The sequence below is a fragment of the Aotus nancymaae genome, unplaced genomic scaffold (genome assembly GCF_030222135.1).
Source record: "Aotus nancymaae isolate 86718 unplaced genomic scaffold, 86718_ANA_hifiasm-v0.15.2.pri h1tg000002l, whole genome shotgun sequence".
Classification (NCBI taxonomy): Eukaryota; Metazoa; Chordata; class Mammalia; order Primates; family Aotidae; genus Aotus; species Aotus nancymaae.
The window spans coordinates 26,289,278-26,313,742 of record NW_026988413.1 but is presented as its reverse complement, the minus strand read 5'-3'; the positions used below and the strand labels follow the sequence as shown (position 1 = coordinate 26,313,742).

General features: G+C 37.2%; 1 long non-coding RNA gene and 1 pseudogene across 2 annotated transcripts in view; both read left to right on the top strand.

The window, feature by feature from the left end:
* LOC135273818 (uncharacterized) overlaps positions 1-24,465 on the top strand; it is a 124,684-nt gene that overhangs the window by 57,873 nt on the left and 42,346 nt on the right. The gene's annotated exons all lie outside the window — the stretch shown is intronic.
* Positions 23,021-23,630, top strand: LOC105732011 (pleiotrophin-like; annotated as a pseudogene).

Here is a 24,465-nt window from a genome sequence, read left to right as displayed (position 1 = left end):
ACCGCGTCTGGCTAATTTTTGTGTTTTTAGTAGAGACAGTGTTTCACTATATTGGCCAGACTGGTCTCGAACTCCTGACCTTGTGATCTTCCCTCCTCGGCCTCCCAAAGTGCTGGGATTACAGGCATGAAGCACCACGCCCAGCCTCCATGTTTTAAATGTCTGGGAAACCCTCATTTTTTAATATCCATTTATTTTTTATTTATTGCTAAGTGAATACATATTTAGAGAAATTTAAAATGTTTACAGCATGACGCATTGGACTGTGCAGGATACTAACATGGATATTAGATAAAGTGCTAATAATGAAGTGTCTTCCTCAGGTGGAGAACATCTCGCCCTCCCCTGGTAACTGCATATTGTGCTTTCGAAGTTCTCTCTGATGACACAAAGTCTTTTGCAGTATTTTGCTGTACACCTCTTTTCCCACAGAGGGGGAACACGGGCAGCGCCAGGGTGATGAATTCTGCCTCATTTTTATAAAACCCTTTGTGTGCTTATGTTTCTCTCCCACCTTAAACCCACAGTTCTCCGATCCCCTCAGGTGTCCATTTCTTCAGCCTAGCTGGAGCAATAACGGAGTGGATAGTGTGCAAAACAGCTTTGACTATTCATGCTAGACCTTCACCAGACAGTAATATGGAATTTACTCTTAATAAATTTGTTGCCTCTTTGTTTTACCTCTCTTTATAAAAGTAAAACAACAGCACAAAACCAAAAACCCGAAGTATTCTAGGTAGAGAAAAAAAAAGATTAAAAATTAAGTTCTTGGCATATAGGAATGCTTGTGATTTCTGCATGATGGGAGGGGAGGTTGGGGAGGGATAACTTGGGGAGAAATGCCAGACGTGGGTGACGGGGGGATGGAGGCAGCAGGCCACCTTGCCAGGTATGTACCTATGCAACAATCCTGCATGATCTGCACATGTACCCCAGAACCTAAAGTACAATAAAAAAAAAATTAAGTTCTATTTTGAACTCAGAAAGATCCTGTGTTCTCAAAGTGAGATAAAATTTGGATGAAAGAGGACATGTGGACTTCCACACTAATAATAATAATGAAAATGGTGATTAATATGTTTGGATGCTTGCTCTGTGTGGGCTGTATTTTGGGGACCATTATGGTTCATATTTTGCAGATTGGGAAACTGACCTACAGAGGAGGTTTGTGGTTGTTCATATTTACCCATAGACCCACCGGTCAAGTTTACAGAAAGTAATTGCTTAAACTTCTGTTTTCCTGCTCTCTGAACCTGGCAATTCAGTATAATGTATGGGCTAAATGCGAGTAGGAAAATGTTAAATAGAAACATCATCATTATCGGGGGCTCCATATAGCTCACACAGACACTACATTATTTTAATCTAATGGCATAAAGAAAATGCCACTAAAGAGTTAAAAAGAGCTTTCTCGTTTCAGGCACAATTTTATTTAGGAAATGATAGCCTTTTGTAACCTGGGGCAAAAACCTCTGGCATTCTGCTAAGAACTTGTCATGGTTTCAAGTATTAGGGGAAAAACTATGGTTAGGCTAATGTAGGATGTTGGCTTGTGGCCACAGTTCATGTGTCCTCTGAACAGAGAAAGTAGTGGAATGGGGCTGAGTTGTGCTTCCTCTCCTTCCTTGAGGGTAAGGAGGGTGTGAGGTCAAGGGATGATATTAAAGAAAAAGTACATATTATTAAAATGTGTGAGAATCTGGACCTCAGATGGCAGGACCTGGGGGAGACCTCACCAAGCAACAAGGAGCACTTACAGAGACCAGCAGAACAAGACAAACTCTGGCAAAACAGAAGGTGGACCTGGGAACAGCAGGAGGAGGAGGATGCCGGCTTAGGGGGAAATGTCTAGGGACTGGCTAAGCTCCACCCCTGGACAGGCTGGAGGTGAGACAGTGTCTTCAAAGACACCACCTCTTCCTGAAATGGACAGTTGGAAGGCCTGGGCCAGAGTGACACTGATGCCCCAGGTGGAAGTGTCTCCCCTACCTCAATGCAGGTACTAACTGCACGTGCAACATGGAAACTTCCAGTATTATCAGTCCCTGAAAAAGAGTTGATTTCAGTAGTAAAGTCCACGGGAATCATAGAGACAGGGGCTGTCCCCAGCAAATCCTAGACAGCTGAAAAATATGTTACAGGTCCCAGGGAGAAGCCTGCATGCCTAGTGAGCCTCTGTATTTTCACAGATAATAAAGTCCTATTCGTAGCTTTTGTCAGTTTCCATAGTGTCAATACTCCCACTGTGGCAGATTTCAGACTGTCCATGTGAAGTCACTAATTCATGGAGTTGGGAGGAGATGCACAGAATCCACCCTCAAGGCCAGTGTAAGCCAGCAGCAGCATGCCACTGGTCTGCCCTGCACGTAGAGGTCTTCTTATTGGTCCCTATCTCAAATGTGGTCCCTGGTCCCTATCCATAAAGTAGAGTCAGTTGTAGAAAGGCGACTTTGTGTTCCTCCCCTTTACTGATTATACATGTGCCGTGAAACCCAAAATTGGAGCTTTAAGAAACTGGGATGGTTGCACAAAACTTTTTATAAATGTTGCTAAATTATTTGGTTGTTTTATGTCAATAAAACCCTCTCGGCAGGGATTCAAATGTGTCTGAAAATTATTTGTAAAGCTATTAGGAGGATAACAAAATATCATTTCAATATAAATTGGCTACTAAAACATATTAATTAAAATATACTAATGTCTTTTATGAGTTGTTATTGTGGGATATAAACAATATTTTAAAGGTATTTAGCTATGTAAATTGTTCCAATGACATTTGTGGATCAAAAGTTCTGGAAGTCTCTGATAATTATGGTTATTAATTTGGTTCATAGTTGCTGACATCACTAGAGTTAATACAACATTGAAGCAGTAAATATTTATTAAAAGACTTTTTAAAAATTGGAGTTCAACATTAAAGCTGCCCATCATAAAAGAGAATGATGCATGTACCTGTCCTCGAAAAAGTAGAGTTAAATGAGAGTCAAAGCCTCTAAGTCCTATCTGTCAGTAATTCTTGTTACTCTGTACTACCCCACCCCTCCCAGTTAGTCTCATTCTTCTCTGCTTGGCTACATGCCCTGGGAGTTAGACCCGTGTGGGTTGTATCACCTGGGCTCCCTTGCCATTAACTCCTGATTGAGTTTGGCAGGTGGAAGGCAGGAGATTGGAGGGCAGAAGAGATAGAGATAAGTCACAATATTTCTAACATCCTAGCTTCATGGTTCGGAGTTCTATCTTGGGGAGTAACTGGATCCTTCCATGAAGACAACTCCCACTGGGCCACCTTTTTGCCAGTGACACTATTTTCTCCACTTGTCGTGTCCATCCAAGGGATGCTGGTGACTCTGCTCTGTTGCCAGTCTCTGGGTCCCTGACCCTACTTTGTTTGCTTCCTTAATCTCGCCCACACCTCTGAAATCTTCCGTTCACTAAGGTCTCTTTATTTGAATCATCTGGAGTGAATTCTTTCTACTGGGTCCTTCCCTGATACCTTCATACTGTATCTTTCATTTATTCTATATTAACCATAATCAAATTCTAAGACAGCAGTTGCTCCATTTGTTTGTATTCTCTACCATCCCTTGTTGGGGAGATACATTTAAAGCTTTATATGGCATGGGTACCAGCCAGTCAGACGAGATGCTGGCTTGTGAGTTCTTCTAGTGCATTGTGGGTGACTATTAGCCATTTTTGATACAATAAAGCCCAATTCCAAGACATTGAGATTGAAAGAAAATAAATAAAAAATAACTGATGAGGTCTAAAAATAAAATGCATTAGCTGCTTCTGCAGCCAAGGCATTGGCCTTCAATCCTTTTTTCTTCTATTTCCTCTGTTTGAAACATTTTTTAATTGGAAATGACTTTCCAACTCCTTTCTTTTTAAGTATGGCAGATTTACAATAGCAGGCTGCAGATTAAAAAAAAAAAAAATGCCACAGAGCAGTGGTACCAAGCTTTAGTGTGCATCAAGGTCACCTGGAAAACTTGTTAGGACAGGGACTGCTGGGCTTCATCCTCAGTTTCTGATGTAGTTGTTCTGAAGAAGGACATGAGAATTTGCATCTCTAACCAGTTTGCAGGTGTTACTGAGGCTGCTGGACCAGGGACCTCATTTAAGAACCACTGCAATGCATAATCTAGATCCTGTGCCACATGGTTGCATGGTGGTCCTTCAGACCATTCTTTTCCATTTTCCATTATAGTGGTGGTTTTTGCTGCTTTTGAGAAAAGAAGAGATTATAAATCAGCTGAGAAACATTTGTTTGCCCTCAATATGAAACACATTTCTCAAGACTTATGATCTCTAATGTCTTATTTTCTATTCATACTGTGGAGAATCCTGGGAAGACAGTTGTGAAAATGTCTTGGATCCTTTCAATCCACTCAAATTTCTAGTGGATTTTATTCAGTTTCCTCAAGTATTGACTGCATGTATTTTCTAAATATATAGCTTCAAATTCTTATGAAAGAGTGAATGAATTTCCAGTTACAAAGACATATTTGAATGATTTAATTTCTTATTGGATATGGCCTGTTTCTTTTATCAGAGAAAATGGATCAGGCAATAAATTGAATATATATTTTAATGTTTAACAGTGTTTATACCTCATTACCACCCTCAACATGCGGGAGGAGCCAAGGAAAGGCAAAGAAAACAGGGGCTAAGCTCTGTTACAACGTGGATGGATGTAAGTCAAAGCAACACATCCATGAATCTGAAAGGTTCTTTTTGTAGGGAAAATAATCTACCATTCTGATATAATTGGGTTTATCACTACACATTATAGTTACTCTTTTTCTTATTTTTGAGATGGAGTCTTACTCTGTCACCCAGGCTGGAGTGCAATGGTATGATCTTGGCTCACTGCAACCTCCACCTCCAGGATTCAAGCGATTCTCCTGCCTCAGCCTCCCAAGTAGCTGGGATTACAGGCACCACCACACCTGGCTATTTTTGTATTTTTAGTAGAGACTGGGTTTCACCATGTTGGTCAGGCTGTTCTCAAACTCCTGACATCAGGTGATCCACTCGCCTCAGCCTCCCAAAGTGCTAAGCATTGTAGTTATTTTTAAACATTCAAGGAAATCTTAAGAAAGAAAACTGAGACAAAGAAATAACTCATAAATTTTATCTAAAATAATATGTATTGAATTCTAAGTCAGTTGGCAGCCAAAGGATTAGGAAGGGAAACAAAGTCTTAACTTGATGCAAATCGCCGCTATTTTGGAAAACGGATTGAGTTGCTCGATCTGTACCCATGACCCAGCCTAGATGGATCGGGGCATGCTTCTTGGTGGTGTTCTAGTCGTAATACCTGAGACTAGATTTATTTCAGCTACTTAGAAAATACTGCTTTAAATTGTCATCCCCTCCTAAACAACTCATGGTGGCTATTGCCAGGAGGAAATGAAGTCTGAGAGTTGAAGTCTTAGATTATAAGCACAGCAGTGGCACACATGATAACCAGGAAGCAGCCTTGGTGTCCTTGGATTTTGTATTACTCCAGAGCAGATAACTAGGATACTTTTAAGTGGAAACTGTGTTCTTCCAAATTTTATCACCCGTAACTTGAGATAATGAGATTTTATTCTTAACTAGTAAGAGCCCTCATGACTTCAGTGCAGCCACTATGCTCACAGTCTGTCAGGACATATCTATCCAATTTTCCTCCTTGATGTAATTGTTAGATAGTTCCCTTTCTGTACATATAAAAACATCTCCTTGCATGTTTAAAACAAAACTCACTCTGGTAGTGTTAACTTTCCATGCAGAACAGAACATTTATAAATATGTGTCTGCAGAAACAAACAAAAAACTTCTCACTGTAAATGGAACAAAAAGAGGAAAAATGATGTGGAAATTTCACTGCTTCCCACTACTCTGTTTATATTTGGGCAAGGCAATTTTATGAAATGCATAGAGTCAGATTCAGGGTTGAGTTTGACTTGACATGACCTAAATGCTGGCATGGTATCTAAAAGCCAAATCTTTATCATCTAGTTCTGATATTTGGAAATGTTTACATGGTGTTTTTGACACTTAAAGGGCATTAATATTACATTGCTGATGTCAATATTCAGAAAAAACAGGACTATGTAGGCCTTTGGAATCTTCTCACTAAAGGAAGATATTTCCCAGCTCTTTTGTAAGTAAATTCTAAATAATATATCTGCAAATCTGAGGATAGTCTCCCTTCTGCTAGTGTCAGGCCAAGTCTTCTAAAATCCTTAAATTCTGTGGTCAAGGAAAAATTCTCTCTATGACACATTTCAGTTGGCAATATCAAGATAAGAAGATACCATTTTGTATACATGGGTCTGTCTGGTAAAAGGACTTACCAGCTACAAGGTTATTTGAACTACCAGATGCTTCTTTTTTTTAAAGTCATGTACTTGTTTTGAATTTCAAGTAGATTGGTAGATTCTGGTACCTTCTAGAAAGCATGCTTATTTTATCTAAGTACCAGATAAGAAACTTATTAAAATGGTACACTACAAGTGCCACTTAAGTATTAGGAATTATTATTATTTATTTCCAGAAACTACTTTTTGCCAGTTTAATATGTAGCTGTGACTTTAAGAGATTACTCTTAAGGAGCTATTTAATAATTACCATACGATGTACTCTTAACATAGTTTTAAAAGTGACACATCTAAGGACTGAGATTAGAGACAGAAATGAGGGGTCTTTTCATATTCAATTTCCTCAGCGTCTCACACAATGATAAATACTTTTCTGGGATTGGATATATATTTGTTGATTCAAGAAGTGAAAAAATGAGCCAAGAAGAGCTTCCTGTTTAAGAAGACTGCTTTCTCTCTGAAATAAAATACATCTTTAATCAATCTAGAAAACACCTATTACTTTAAGCCATAATGTGTAAGGAAAGTAACTGGTGCTGAGCAAATTAAAGTGGGGAGGCTTCTGAGTGAGGTTGTTCTCTGTGATGGCCTCTCAATAGAGCCAGTGGGGCATTGAATCCTGTAAGTAACTGACACACAGAGCAAACTCTATGATGGTTTTTTTGAAATCACAAAATAGAGGTGTGTTGGCTAGCTTCAGGGACTTCTTCTGATCACTCCTTCACACCAAGTGGCTAAGAAGGTGAGGATGACAAAGGAAATAAGTGGGCCTATCACATCGCAAGAATCAGTGTGCCAGGGTAGAGGAGACCTGTAGATTGAAGTGTCAGCACACGCGTGTGCTCTATCTCTCTCTGTCTCTGTCTCTCTCTCCACCCACCTACCATTCTCTCTCATATCATTATGTGTGTAATGAATATCCCAGAAAAGGGATAGAAAAATAAAAGAGCGGGTAAATATTTGAAGAAATAGTGGCAATGTTTTCCCAAATTTGGGAAGCTAAACAAACTCCAGGTAGGATAAACACAGGATATTCACAACTAAACATATCATAATCAAGCCAAGACAATGAAAAAATCATGAAAACAGCAAGAGAAAAATAACTGTATAAAAGTACAGGGGAGGCAATAATGTGATTAGCAGCTGACTTCTCATCATTAACAATGGAAATTAGTAGGCAGTGGAATGACATATTCAAAGTGCTGATGGAAAAATCTGGCAAGCAAGGGTTCCAAAAACTATCCCTCAAATAAAATAAAGTGATTGATTACCAGATAAAAAGAAACTGAGAGAATTGCTATCAAACCTTCTTTATATGAATAGACAGGAATGCAAATCCACAGGAAGGATTAAAGAACATTAAAAAAGTGGTAAATTTGTAGATAAATGTATACATTTTTCTTCTCTTATTTAAAATACATAGATTGCTTAAGGCAATAATTATAACACTTTATTGTTGATTTTATAACCTACGTAGATGTAATAGCACATATATATGCCATATCTATATATGTCATAAACTGTATCAATACATAAAACATAAGTATATTCAATATAAATGTATAAATAGCATCTAAAAATATACAGACACAAATAGGGATAAGAAAATAGAAGTATAGTGCTGTAAAGTTCCTGTGTTTTACCAGAATTATGAACATTAACATGAAGTATATTGTGATAAATTAAGATGCATATTGTAATCTCTAGAGAACTCACTAAGAAGAGAAATCCAAAAGTGCAAGTAAGATTTTCTTTATTTGTTCTGATGCTTTATTTGATGTGTAAGTGGTCATGACTGCTAAGTTGTCAATGTGGAATGGCATGTTTGCTTCATTTAATGTCCTTTGTCTTCAATTTGACATTGCCTGATACTAAAGTCTCTACATTCTGTTTATTTAATTTGCCATGTATGAATCGTCTTGTCCTCTTATTTTTCAACTTTATGAGTAACTTTGTTTTAGGTGTGTCCTTTATAAGGGATTTTACTTTCTGATCCAATCTGAGTATTGTTTTCTTATAATGGCAAAATTATCTCACATATTTTGGTTATTGACACAATACCCTAAATCATGTTGTACCTTATAATTGGATTGATGTTGAATTCCCACTTTGAAAAATGAGGAAATAAGTATAATTCTACACCTCACCTCCCTATCCTTCCTTCACACCCAAGTTTGGCTACCCAATATTATTGTCATATCTTTAAATAATAGACTAATATTTCTCATATGGATTTATCAGCTTTGAACTATGTCAACTCTTTATTATTGAAGATGAGGAAATTGGCATATTTACACTCACTACCTCCTACCTTTGCTAAGATAATTAATAAGTATATGTAATAGAGATATATAAAATTCCACACCTGAAAGCCAGTCATACATCTTGTTTTTAAGTGCCCATGATTAGTTTCCAAAATTGATCAGTTACTAAGCTACAAAGAAAACATCAATCCAAAGTAAAAGAAATTGCAATATCACAGCTTCTGATCATAACACAATAAAGCTTAGAAAGGAGAGTATCAGATCTAGAAAATCCATAGTCCTAAATACTAATGTAGACGAATAACAAAGAATAAAAATAAGTTCATGACAGCAGTGTTCATAACAATCAAAAGGTGGAAAAAACCCGTATGTCCATTAACTAATGAATGGATAAACAAAATGTAGTATAATCATACAATGGAATATTATTCAGCCATAAAAAGGAATGAAGTATTTATACATGCTACAACATGGATTATACTAAATGAAAGAAGTCAGATATACAAGGCTACTTATTGTATGATTCCACTTATATGAAAGGTCATGAATTAACCTTGACTTTTCCATAAATCTATAGTCCATAAATCCGTAGAGACAGAAAGTAGATTAGTGGTTGTCAGTACGTAGGATAGAGGGATAAATGGGAAGTTACTATTAATGGGTACAGAGTTTCCTTTGGGGGTGATGAAAATATTTTGGAGCTAGATTGTGGTGATGACTGAACAATTTTGTGAACATACTAAAAATCAGCAAATTATATATTTTAAAAGGGTGACTTTATGTATGTGAATTATCAGTCAGTATAAAAAGTGATATACTTCTTCTGTATCCTTTTGATCCACTCTTGACACAGTTACCCAGAGGTAAATACCATGAGGTGAGAAGCATTTGGGGACTGTTTTGGAGTTTGACTACTACATATAGCTTAAAAAAAATGTATGTCCTATTACACCCTACACTTCTCCCGTGTCAAATAGCTTCAACTGGATGCAGCTACTAACATCTGTACACTTAGCTCCATTCTTTGGACAATCCAAAGCCACATTTCACAGCTAATTTCTTCTTTTTTCCTTTCAAGTCTCATGTTTTACATGACTCTTTTTTCTTTTGTTGATACCTAGCATATCTTTTTTTATTAAGTTCTGGGATACATGTGCAGAATGTGCAGGTTTGTTACATAGGTATACACGTGCCATGGTGGTTTTTGTTCTCATTGTTCAACTCCCACTTATGAGTGAGAACATGTGGTGTTTGGTTTTCTGTTCCTGTGTTAGCTGAGAATGATGGTTTCCAGCTTCATCCATGTGCCTGCAAAGGACATGAACTCATTCTTTTTATGGTTATGTAGTATTCCATGGTGTATATGTGCCACATTTTCTTTATCCAGTCTATCATCGATGGGCATTTAGATTGGTTCCAAGTCTTTGCTGTTGTGAACAGTGCTGCAATAACATACGTGTGCATGTGTCTTTATAGTAGAATGATTTATAATCCTTTGGATATATACCTAGTAATGGGATTGCTGGGTTAAATGGTAGTTCTTGTTCTCCATCCTTGAGGAATTGCTACACTATCTTCCACAATGGTTTAATTACTTTTCACTCCCACCAACAGAGTAAAAGCATTCCTATTTCTCACATCCTCTCCAGCATCTGTTGTTTTAATGATCACCATTCTAACTGGCATGAGATGGTATCTCAATGTGGTTTTAATTTGCATTTCTCTAATGACCAGTGATGATGAGCTTTTTTTCATATGTTTGTTGGCTACATAAATGTCTTCTTTTGAGAAGTGTCTGTTCATATCCTTCACCCACTTTTGATGGGGTTGTTTTTTTCTTGTAAATTCATTTAAGTTATTTGTAGATTTTGGATATTAGCCCTTTGTCCGATGGGTAGGTTGCAAAAATTTTCTCCCATTCTGTAGGTTGCCTGTTCACTCTGATTATAGTTTCTTTTGTTTCACAGCTAATTTTCTATCCTAAATGATGTCCTATTTAATCTATGTGATTGGAAAATTATTTTCCAACACATCATTATTTCTTACTTAGCTTTCCACTCTCAAGTAGAAATTTCTATTTCTAAATGTCTCAAATATATTAAACATAGATGTATTATCTCCAGTTGTAACAGAAATCCTGTAAGGTAGAGGTGCATATTATTGGTGAGGAAAATAAGGCTTGGAAAAGTTATATAATTTCCCTAAAGTTTCCTGGCTACTAAGTGGCAGAGCAAGGATTCTAAACCGTATAATAACAACCACCACAGTAGTTCACATATACTGAATATTCACTGTGTAACACATTATTCTACATGATTTCCATATATTATCTTATTTAATCATCACAATAGCCTGATGAAGTAGATACTATTAATGTTTTACAAATGAGAAACTGAGGCTTAGAAAGGTTAACTAACATACCCAAGGTCGCAAAGGTAGTGAGTGGCAGAGCAGAGACCAGAACCCAGGTCTGCTTGAGTCTTGTTCATGCACTTAGCATTGTATCACACTGCCTCCAGAGTAGAGTAGAGCTGAGTGGAACTGAGGGAAACTTTCAGTTTTTTAATTATGTATGAATTTATTAATGTATGTACATATTATATAAATAAATATATATACACATATATAAATTTGAGATGGAGTCTTGCTCTGTCACCCAGGCTGGAGTGCAATGGTTCAATCTTGTCTTACTGCAACCTCCACCACCTGGGTTCAGGCAATTCTTCCATCTCAGCTTCCTGAGTAGCTGGGATTACAGGCACACACCACTACGTCTGGCTAGTTTTTGTATTTTTAGTAGAAATGGGGTTTTGCCATGTTGACTAAGCTGGTCTCGAACTTCTGGCCTCAAGTGAACTGCCCGCATAGGCCTCCCATAGGGCCGGGATTACAGGTGTGAGCCACCATACCTGGCCATATCCCTTATATCTTGCTCCAGAAAGGATTTGATGTGGCCAGAGGGTCTAAATTATCTTTCCATGAAGATACTATCAACTTATTCTCTCAGAAATAACTGACTCCGGTGTTCCATACAGGTATTTCACAGGAAGACTAAATTTTTCCAGATTCTATTCCTATATCCCTCTCTATATGTCTTTGAAGTTTTCATTTGGCTGTTTCTCCTTTTTAACTCTCATTATAATGGGAGATATTGAACAAAATCTTTGAGACCCAACTCCACCAAAATTCTGTTTAGGATAAATGAAAACGTATTTTAGATATTGGTTTAAATGGAAACCTTTATCAAGAAAAGTTTTCATTTCCCAAAGAGGGCGCTGTGGTTCAAGTTAGTGCATTTGCTAGCATTGAGTTCCTCTTCTGGGTTTCCTCCTTTTGCATCCTCCGAATGACGAATTGCAGTATAATTTAGGATTTGGAAAGTGTTTGAAGGCCTGCTCATTCATCTTTTGTAGGAACTGGACAACTCCCTCATCAAACACAAACACAAAAGCCTGATTTTCTTGGAAGAAAAGGAAACAGCTGAGGTTTCTGCATAATTAGAACGAGAGTAGCAGGCTCTCAAGAAGTGTCCACACAAACAGAGTTAGAGACAGAAACAGATTTAATGAAAACTAATCTTCGGGACCACACACTTGCACAGGCCCTTTCCAAGGTCCCAGGAAGAGTTCCAGCAATGTGTTCAAATGACCGTATGTTTCTGTAAAAATTGCGAAAGTACAATATTTATTTTAACCACAATCAGTTAGGGTTGCTATTCCTTCTTCAGCTTTTCCTTGGTCACGTGCTTCCTCAGGTCGACTGCTACTGGGTGGCCATGGGCATTACTTAGGTCTGACTAAGGTGAAATCAGGCTGGGGATACATTTATTTTGGGGTTAATACAATATGTTTATGTGATTTGCTGTCATTTCCATAGAGTTATGTTACTGCTGGGTGTCCTGGTGGAGAGATGACCTCCAAGAATACTGCTGTTACGCAAGGAGCTAATTCATGCAGCATCATGACAGAAAAGTGTGGGCTGATGAACTTGTTGCAATAAGGGTGTGTGTCCAGCACCAGAATTATGTGGTGGTGGTGGTGGTAGAACAGGGTTTGGAATGTATGGAAATAGATGCTAATCCACGAAGAATTCTTGCAGCTGTTAGACATGTAAAATTACAAGCTCAGGATTTGGTTCTCATATATGCCTAGCCAGAATAAAAGTACTCTTCTATCAGGAATATGTTCAATAAGGCAGTATATCCAACTACAAATATACCATACATTTTTTTTATGGGAATCACATGAAAGACTGTTTCCAGGGCATGAAGCTGTAGCACCACCACACACAGTTTCTGCACGTTTACACTTCCCAATAAAAAAATTCTATCAACCATGCTAGAAAAGTAAATTATCTTTCACTAATCTCTATAAAAATGATGTTACAAAATCATTGTCATATAAACAGATGATCAAATCATATGCAGGCAAAAATGTAGGGGAAAATACTACAGTGATGTTTGTGGTATTGTCAGATTCTAAAATTTTTGTAATTTCCTGTGGCTACATTGTCACTTTAAATAAATATTCTCATTCATGCCTAATTTGTATTTGTAAATTTGGGTTCTCTTGATCCCAGTGGGCCTTCAAGATTACAGACATTTCAGACCCCACAAAACCTGAGTTTTTTCCTGATTAGAGATACTTTCTCTGATAACCACAGCAGAATAATAGAAATAAAATATACGTAAAACTTTGGCTTATTTGATAATTGGGAATTTTATTTCTGAATGTAAAGTTTAGTTCCATGAATTTCTTTTTTAACTCAGTTTTAGTGAGATACAGTTTACATACAGTAATATGCCGGGATTTTAAGTGTACATTTCAATGACTTTTGACATTTATACTTATTTACATATTTGCTTTTGACAAATATGTAAATGTATGAAACTAATACCCAAATAAAGGTACAAAACCTTTTCATCATCCCCAAAAATTCCCTTGGACTGCTCTCCAGTAACTCTACCCCTAGCTCCCTAGGCAACTGATATTCTGATTTTTATCACTAGAAATTAGCTTGCCCATTTGTGAACTTGATATGAATGGAGTCATACAGTGCACTTCTTTGTGTCTGACTTCTTCACTCACCATATGTGTGATGGTTAATTTTATGTCCACTTGACTGGGCTAAGGGATGCCCAGATACCTGCTAAGACATTATTTTGGGGCTTGTCCATGAAGGTGTCTCCAGAAGAGATTATCATTTGAGTTGGTAGACTGAGTAAAGAAGATTGCCCTTATCAATTTGGTCGGGCATCATCCTGTCCATTGAAAGCCCAGATAGAACAAAAGGGCAGAGAAAGGACAAACTCTCTCTTGTCTTGAGCTAGGACATCCAAATTCTTCTGCCCTTGGACATTGAAGCTCCTGGTTTTCAGGCCTTCAGACTCATACTGAACTAGACCACCAGCTTTCCTAGGTGTCCAGTTTGCAGATGGCAGATAGTGGCCAAGAAGTCTTTCTTGGCCTCCATAATCATGTGAGCCAATTCCCATAATAACAAATCTCCATCTGTCTCTCTGTTTCTTCAGAGAACTCTAATACAAATTTTTTTTTAATTTTTAATTTTATGGGTGTATAGTAGGTGTATATGTTTATGGGGTACATGAGATATTTTTATGCAGGCATACAGTGCATTATAATGGAGTGTCCATCTCCCTAATACACAGCATTTTTTTGAGATTTGCCATGCTGTTGTGTAGATCAGTAATCTGTTCCTTTTTGGTGATAAGTACTAAATCACAATTTTTCCATTCACCTATTAAACATTTAGGTTATTTTCAGGTTTGGCTATTAAGAATAAATCTGCTATAAATATTTTTGCACAGGTCATTTTGTGAAGATTGATTTTCATTTCTCTTGGAAACTTAGGATACTTAGAATTGCTGGGTCCTATGATAGGTGGGTATTTACCTTTATAAGGAACTGCCAAAACTTTTTCCAGTGAGGTTGTATCATAAAGCACTTCCATCAGTGATTAATGAGTTCCGCTTGTTTCATATGCTCGCCAGTACGCTACGAGTTGTGAAGTAGTGTCTCATTGTGGCTTTAATTTGCATTTCCCTGTTAATAGTAATGTTGAGCGCCTTTTCATATGTTTACTGACCATTCCTATATCTTCTTTTATTAAGTCTTCTAAATTATTTATCCATTTTTATTTGGATGGTTTGAATTCTTATTGAGTTGTAGGAATTCTTTTTAAACTCTGGATGTAAGTTCTTTATAAAGTTTGGAGATATCTATTTATCTACACATACATTATATCTCTCTCTTTGTCTGTCTGTTTCTGTCCATCTCTCTGTCTGTCTGTGAATGAATGAATCATCCATCTATCTGGAGAGAATATTTTCTCCCAGTCTAGGGTCTGTCTTCAGTGTCTTTTTTTTCTAAATAAAACAACCTTTTATTTTGGAATACTTTTGGAGTTACAGAAACATTGCAAAAATAACAGGGTTCCTGTAAACCCTCCACCTGGCTTCCTCTAAAATTAATATTTTAATTTTTCCTAGATTTGATGATTATCTGTTCATTGCTGATTTCTAATTTGATTCTGTTGTGGTCAGAGAACACATTCTATACAATTTCAATCTTTTGAAATGTATTATGACATGCTTTATAATCCAGCACATAATTTATCTTGTTTCCATGCATACATGAACAGAAATGTACTTTTTGCAGTTGTTAGATGTAGTATTTAATAAACATAAATTAGGTCAAATTGGTTAATATTGTTGCTCAGATCTTTTATATCTTAATGGATTTTTGTCTATTTGTTATATCAAATAGAGTGTTGAAATCACTAACTATAACTGTGGAATTGTCTAATTCCTCTTTTCAATTCTGTTGGTTTTTGCTGTATATTTTTGAAGTTCTATTCCTAGATGCATACACATTTAGAATTGTTATATCTTCTTGATGAAATCACTATTTATTATTATGAAATGTCCTTCTTTATCACTGGTGATACTCCTCGTTTTGTTTTGTTGGGACAGAGTTTTGCTCTTGTCGCTCAGGCTGGAGTCCAATGGCATGATCTTGGCTTACTGCAACCTTCGCTTCCCAGGTTCAAGCCATTCTCCTGCCTTAGCCTCCTGAGTAGCTGGGGTTATGGTGCGTTCCACCACACCTGGCTAATTTTTGTATTTTTTTAGTAGAGACAGGGTTTCACCATGTTGGCCTGGGTGATCTAGAACTCCTGACATCAGGTGATCCATCAGCCTCAGCCTCCCAAAGTGCTGGGATTATAGGTGTGAGCCACCGTGCCTGGCCCTACTCCTTGTTTTGAGTCTACTTTATCTGATATTAATATAATCACTCCAACTTTTTTATGATTGGTATTTACATATTTTTGTACCTCTTTACTTTCAGTATATCTATATCCTTATATTTAAAGTTCATCTTTGTAAGCAGAATGTAGTTGGGTCTTATTTTCTATCCAGTCTGACAATTTTTGCTTTTAGTCAGAAAGCTTCTTACTGACATGGTTGAGTTTGAGCCTATCATCTCACTGTCTTCTTTGTCTATCCCAGCTGCTCTTTATCCCTTGTTCTTCCTGCCTTATTTCAGGTTAATCAGTTTTTTTAGTATTCCATTTTGTCCCCCTTTTTGGTTTTTAGCTACGCCCCTTCTTTTAAGTAGTTACTCTAGGGTTATGGTATAGATACTTAACTCATCAGTCTCCTTTGAGTTAATATAGTATCTCTCAACCTATATTTCAAGAACATTATAATGTTATTTATTTATTTATTTATTTGAGACAGAGTCTCGCTCTGTCGCACTGGCTGGAGTGCAGTGGAGCAATCTTGGCTTACTGCAACCTCCGCCTCCCGGGTTCAAGCAGTTCCCCCGTCTCAGCCTCCAGATTAGCTGGGACTACAGGCATGCATGCCACCATGCCTGGCTAATTTTTTTTTTTACTGTTAATAGAGTAGTAGAGATGGGCTTTCACGATATTGGTCAGGCTGGTCTCAAACTCCTGACCTCAGGTGATCCACCTGCCTCAGCCTCCCGAAGTGCTGGGATTACAGGCATACACCACCATGCCTGGCCATAATGTTATATTTCTAATAACCTCCATCCTGGCTTTTTTGGCTATTACTAATTACAACATATCTATATATAAACTTTTACATATCTTGTAAACCACACAATGTATTGTTGTTTTTACTTTAGTCAGTTTTCCTTTAAAAAAGTTAAGAAAACAAGTAAATTTTAAACGATGTGTTTACTATTTTTGATACTATTAATTTCTTCCTATAGATCTGTAACTAATTGGTATTACATTTCCTTTATTCTGAAGGAGTTCCTTTTACAAGACTTGTAGTGCAGGTCTACTGGGAACAAATTCTATCAGATTTTACTTATTTTAAAATATCTTTATTTTGATTTTCTTCTTGAAGAAAATCCCTAAGAAGAATTTTACACCTAAAATTCTAGTTGACATTTTTTTTCCTTCGGCATTTTAAAGATTTCCCATTGTTTTTTGGCTTCCATTGTTTCTCTCTCTCTCTCTCTCCCTCCTTTCTTTCTTTCTTTTTTTTTTTCCAGCTCTGTCACTCAGGCTGGAGTGCAGCGGCACAGTCTCAGCTCACTGCAACCTCTGCCTCCCAGGTTCAAGCGATTCTCATGCCTTAGCCTCCCAAGTAGCTGGGATTACAGGTGTGTGCCACCATGGCCAGCTAATTTCTTTATTTTTAGTAGAGACGAGGTTTTGCCATGTTGGCCAGACTGGTCTTGAACTCCTGACCTCAAGTGGTTCACCGACCTCGGCCTCCCAAAGTGCTGGGTCTTTATTTTTAGTAGAGACGGGGTTTTGCCATGTTGGCCAGACTGGTCTTGAACTCCTGACCTCAAGTGGTTCACCCACCTCAGCCTCCCAAAGTGCTGGGATTACAGGAATGAGCCACTGTGCCTGGGCTGCCTCCAGTGTTTCTAGCAAGATGTCAGCCATAGTTTTTTTTTACTGTTGTATGTACTGTGATATATCTGTCTCTCCCTTACCCCTTCCCTCAGCTGCTTTTGAGATTTTGTCTTTATCTTTGGTTCTCTGCAGTTTGACAATTATGTATGTGCCTCACCATAGTTTTCTTTTTGTTCATCTTGCTTGGGGTTTCCTGAGCTTAGTGGTACTTTGGGTTTGTTCACCTTCAAATTGGAAAGATGTTGGCCATTATTTTTAAAGTATTTTTTCTTCTCCATTCTCTCTCTCCTATTCTTCAGGGACTTCAATTATATATATTAGATCACTTCACATTGTCCCACAGGTTAGTACTTCTTTATACATTTTTGTTTCAGTCTCTCTCTCTGAAACATACAACCTTTTTGAAGATACACAAATGAAGCTTTTTTTTTTTTTGAGACGGAGTTTCGCTCTTATTACCCAGGCTGGAGTGCAATGGCGCGATCTCAGCTCACCGCAACCTCCGCCTCCTGGGTTCAGGCAATTCTCCTGCCTCAGCCTCTTGAGTAGCTGGGATTACAGGCACGCGCCACTATGCCCAGCTAATTTTTTTGTATTTTTAGTAGAGACGGGGTTTCACCACGTTGACCAGGATGGTCTCGATCTCTTGACCTCGTGATCCACCCACCTCGGCCTCCCAAAGTGCTGGGATTACAGGCTTGAGCCACCACGCCCGGCCTACAAACGAAGCTTTTGATGGTTAAATTGAAGTCAAAACAAATAACAAAAGAGTAGGCCATTTATAGTAGACAGGTTCACAGAGGAACCAGTAAAAAATATTTCAATTCAAGCAGCATGATTAAAATCACAAATGTGTTTCAGCACCAGAGGCCTATTTATATGATATTCATAAAATGGTTCAGCTTGAAGCAGGTGACTGTCACAGATAACATCATCTGGTTGATATATTATTCAAAACTAGCAGCTGAAAGGATCCCTTTATTATATGAGTAAGTAGAAAAGCAGTAACTTTCAACTTTCAGTGCCTCCAGCTGCATAATCAAGAAATTTCTTGAAGTCTTTTGAGAGCACATAACCAATCAGAATTTGTTCACTAGTTTTATAACTTTCACTTTCTCTGAGATGGTCATGGTGATTTGCTAAGGCTCTGATTTTCTTAACACACACTCCAAACGTAATGCATACATTTAAAAAGGGAACCTTTATTGAATTCTCTGTAGTTGAACACTTCTGCTCTGAGATGGCCATAAATGATCTCAAATATAGTAAGGACATCGATAAAAAACTGATTCCACATAAGAATTGTAGAGAGAATTAAATATGTAGACACTTGGGTACTGAGAAGTTTTTTCTTTTTCTTTTTCTTTTTTAGCACATCTGGATTTTCAGCAAAATTCAAAAGTATTTTCAAAATCTCAACCTTGATTCTTAGCCACCAAAGCCATAAGGGTGCACCCTGCCACTTAACACATAGACTGCACCCATGGCTGTTACATCTTGCACTTGGCATGCTTGGTGTGACATCATCCTGGATTACATTCTCCAGGAACACCTTCAAAATACCCTGAATCTCCTCATAGATGAGGCCAGAAATGCTCTTGACACCACCACACCAAGCAAGGTGCCAGATAGGAGGCTTGCAGATAGACGCCTTGCAGGCTGTCATGTATAGGCCCTTGCAGTGACACTTGGTTTGTTCCTTACCCAGTCCTTTTCCACAGCCAGACATGACAAAAGAGATGCTAAGAATGGTTTCTAATAACTCAATCTTTTTCTTTTTGTGCTTCAGTTTGCAAAAATTTTGTGACCTGTGTTCAAATTTCACTGAACTTTTTTTCTGTGGTGCCCAGTATGATGATAAGGGTACACAATGAATTTTTCATTTCATATATTGTATTTCTCATCTCTTTACCTATTCTTTCCTTGTAAATTCCTAACTATATTTATAGTACTTGTTGTAAAGTCATAAGTGTGCTGATTCCTCTGTCTAGGTCATCTCGTGGGTCTCCTGTTGATGATTTCTTTCTCCTATGTATCACATTTTTTTGCATGTTCCCATGTCTCAATATTTTATTGTAAGGTGAAAATCATGTATAAAGGATAGTGGATACTGCTGTATAATATTTTTTGTTTTGTTTTCCCAGAACTTTAAAATCCTTCCTTTCATTCAGGTTTATGGGATAATAGGTTGTTTGTCCTGTGCCAACTAAGTTGTGAAAACTGGAATTGGGCTACAATATTAACTAAGTTAAGTTTTCCTGTGTTTTCAAATGGAGTAAAAGAAATCTTACTTTTAAGCCCAACCCCAGCTTCCTGCATTGTTGCCACTAAGAGGTTCATCCTTTTGACATTGTCAGAATTTAACTGGAAGGAGATTAGTTGTAGAACCAACATCAGTTGGTTTTAGATGACCTTTGGATTCAACTACAACTAGACTTTAGAATCAGAACACTCAAGACTGCACAAACTTTCTCTAGTTTTCAGCCTCCTCTCCACTGATACTTCAGGATACCCCTTTGCCTCTTTTGCGGCAAATTCTTAAGAGTGGAAGGGTAATTGTTGGACTAAATAATTTATGTTTTGCATTGGAGCGCTTCCAAATTCCAATTCATCTTGTCAGCCCACACTATTATTAAGTATGTAATGGATTTTTTTTTTTTTTTATTCTTTGAAAAATCTCTCTGTCTATAACTAGGCCACTCCTCTACTCACCCATGCCCAAAGTAGACATTGGCCCCTATATATAAAAATGTCCACAGCTCTTTACTCATATGTAAGGGGCTTGCTGTACTCTGCTGTTTAACTTATTATGCCTATTTGCATCTACTTCTTCATGGCTTTGGGATAAGTATGAGTTTTTTGTTTTATCTTTTTTTTTCCTTATTACTCTGGAAGCAGTAGTTTCCACGTTTTATTCTATTGTTATTAGGTGGGATGTTCTGTAAATGACCACTAGGTCTAGATGGTTTGTACTGCTGTTCAAGTCATCATCTCCTTTTGTAAAAAATTTTCTGCCTAGTTGTCCTATCCATTACTGAAAGTGGGGCACCGAAGTCTCCATATATTATTGTTGAATGGTCTGTCTCACCCTTCAATCCTATTTTCTTCTTTTAACGCATTTTACATGCCACCTACTTCCTCCATTGTTTCTGATTAGTCATGTATTAATCTTGTTGGGGTTCTTTGTTAAGTAATCAGTTATTTTTTCTTGTCACTTTCAAATGGTTCTCTTTACCTTCAGATCTCAGTATTTATGGGATTCTTTTATTTTAAATTCTGCTGTGGGGGAAAATAAAGAATTAATTTACTTTTATCTTTTACTTTCCCCCACAGCATAATTGACAAATAAAAATTATATGTGTTTGTAGTATACAATTTGATGTTCGTACACATAAAAACACATTGTGAAATGATTACCTCCAGTTTTGGATGGAGGATGGATTCCTCTAGTTTTGTTCTTGCTCGAGATTGCTTTGGCTATTCAGGGTGTTTTGTGGTTTCATGGAACTATTAGAATTGTTTTTCTGTTTCTGTAAAAAATGCTGTAAAACTTTGATAGCATTGAATCTATAGATTGTTTTGAGTAGTATGGACATTTTAATATTATTACGTCTTCCAATTCATGAATATCTTTTCATTTATTTGTATCTTCACACATTTCTTTCATCAGTGTTTTACTCCGTGGTTTACATCAATGTTTATAGTGTTCCGTGTGCAGATCTTTCACATCCTTGGTTAAATTCATTCTGAAGTATTTTATTTTGATGCTATTGTAAATGGAATTGTTTCCTGAATTTCTTTGTTTGGATAGTTCGTTTCTGTACAGAAATGATACTGATTTCTGTATGTTTAATTTGTAATCTATAACGTTGCTGAATTCATTTATTAGTTCTATTTTTTGGTGGAGGCTTTAGGGTTTTCTATGTAAAACATCATGTCATCTGCAAAGAGACAATTTTACTTCTTCCTTTTCAACTTGGATGCCTTTTCTTTGTCTTGCCTGATTACTCTGGCTAGGACTTCTATTACTATGTTAAATAGAAATGGCAAGAATGAGCGTCTTTGTCTTATTTTTGATTTTAGAGGAAAAGTTTTCACCAGTGAGTATGATGTTAGCAATGGGCTTGTCTTACGTGGCCTTTATTGTGTTGAGGTATATTACTTCTATACCTAATTTGTTGAGAGTTTTGATTATCAAAGGATATTGAATTTTGTCAAAGGCTTTTTTTTTCTGTGTCGAGATGATCATATGATCTTTGCATTTCATTCTGTTAATGTGGTGTGTCACATTTATTGATTTGCTTATGTAGAACCATCCTTGCATTCCAGAGATAAAACCCCACTTGATCATGGTGTATGATCTTTTTAATGTGCCATTGAATTTAGTTTGCTAGTGTTTTGTTGAGGATTTTTAAATTTATGTTCATCAACGATATTGGCCTACAGTTTTCTCTTCTGTTAATGTCCTTGTATAACTTTGATATCAGGGTAATACTGACCTTGTAAAATGAGTTTAGACATGTTCTCTACTCTTCTGTTTTTAAGAAGAGTTTTAAAAGGATTGGTTAATTTTTCTTTAAATGTTTGGTAGAATTCAGTCATGAAGCCATCCAGTCCTGGGCTTTTCTTTGATGTGAGACATTTCATTTGTTATTCAATATCTTTATTCATTATTGGTCAGTTTAGATTTTCTCTTCATGATTCATGGTTGATGGGTTATATAATCATAGTAGTTTATTATTTTCTAGGTTATCCAGTTTGTTGACATTTAATTGTTTATAGTAGTCTCCTGTGATCCTTTGTTTTTCTGTGGTATCAGTTGTAATGTCTTCTCTTTTATTTACAACTTTGAATTTTTTTTTCTTGGTTAATTTAGCTAAAGTTTATCAGTTTTGCATATTTTTTTTTCAAAAAACTATTAGTTTCTTTGATTTTTTTGGTCATTTTTCTAGTGTTTATTCCATTTATTTCTCCTTTGATTTTTATTATTTTTTTCCTTCTGCTAACTTTGAGCTCAGCTTGCTCTTCTTTTTCTAGTTCTGTGTACTGTAAAGTTAGGTTTATTTGACATCTTTCTCATTCAGGTAGGTGCTATCACTATAAACTCTCCTCTTAAAACTGCTTTTGTTACATTCCCTACATTTTAGTATGTTGTGTTTTCATTTTAATTTGTTTCAAGATTTAGAAAATTTCCCTTTCTGTGGGGGCGTAATTGAGTCAAAGGCAGGATCAGGTTCCCCGCCTTCCAGTCCAAAAATCCCGCCAAGAGAGCCCCAGAGCAGAGGAAAATCCAAAGTGGAGAGAGGGAAAGAGAGAAACCAGTGAGTCATCCATCCAGAAGGCGTGGAGAGCCGCAGCCACCCAAGCAGGAGCGGCAGCGAGCCGCTGATACCCGGACTCGGCAATAGCAACCTCGCCCCTTGCAACAAAGGCAGCCTGAGCGCCAGAGCGGACATTTGCAACTCAAAAATGCAGGCTTAACAGTAGCAGCAGCAGCAGCAGCGTCGAAATTTGCAGCTGTCTTCTTGGCATTCATTTTCATACTGGCAGCTGTGGATAATGCCGAAGCAGGGAAGAAAGAGAAACCAGAAAAAAAAGTGAAGAAGTCTGACTGTGGAGAATGGCAGTAGAGTGTGTGTGTGCCCACCAGTGGTGACTGTGGGCTGGGCACGCGGGAGGGCACTCGGACTGGAGCCGAGTGCAAGCAAACCATGAAGACCCAGAGATGTGAGATCCCCTGCGACTGGAAAAAGCAATTTGGAGCGGAGTGCAAATACCAGTTCCAGGCCTGGGGAGAGTGTGACCTGAACACGGCCCTAAAGACCAGAACTGAAAGTCTGAAGCGAGCCCTGCACAATGCCGAATGCCAGAAGACAGTCACCATCTCCAAGCCCTTTGGCAAACTGACCAAGCCCAAGCCTCAAGCAGAATCTAAGAAGAAAAAGAAAGGCAAGAAACAGGAGAAGATGCTGGATTAAAAGATATCACCTGTGGAAAATAAAAAGGACATCAGCAAACAGCAGCAGTTAACTATTGCATTTCTATCTACCGTAGGCCTTTTATTCAAAAAGTATCTATAGCTAAGTACACAATAAGCAAAAACAAAAAAGAAAATTTTTGTACTAGCATTTTTAAAATGTATACTGTAGTACCACTAGGGGCTTATAATAAAGGACTGTAATCTTATTTAGGAAGTTGACTTATAGTACGTGATAAATGCTACACAATAGAGGTAAGTTTTTTGAAGTTATGTGACATTTTACATTAAATATATATATATATTTTTTACATTTTTTGGCAGCAATTTAAATGTTGTGACCTGTAAACTACTTCTCCTGTTAGGTATTTTTTTTTTCACCTAGACTTTTTTCCAAATTGAGAAAAATGTATACTAAAGAAAATAGCAATAAAGCATAATCACTCTATTGGAAGAAAATATCTTGTTTTCTGCCAATAAACTTTTTAAAAATGTAGTCAGCAAAATGGGGGTGGGGAGGCAGAGCATGCCCTAGTTCAATGTTGATTTTTTTTTTTTTTTTCCCTGGGACTGAATGAAGTCACCAAAGGAATGAGTGTATACTTTTTTTTTTTTGAAAGAAAGAAAGAAGAAAGAAAAAGAATAAAGAAGAGGAGGAAAAAGGAAGAGAAAGAGAGAGAGAGAATAGGAGTATTGCTTTCTTGCCCAGGCTAGAATGCATTTTAGTAATGGATATTGAAAACCTCTTTTATACCAATAATTATACTTGATGTAAACAGGAAGGAATAAGGGAAGAAAATAACAAACGAGCAGCCAATCAATATTTCATTTAAACCTATGAAATGCTATGCGATTACTGAGGAGTAATTTACTTCCAATTATGTAGTCACTTATGGAATAGGTGTGAGGTGGTAATGTATGTTTTGTGTATTTGAAG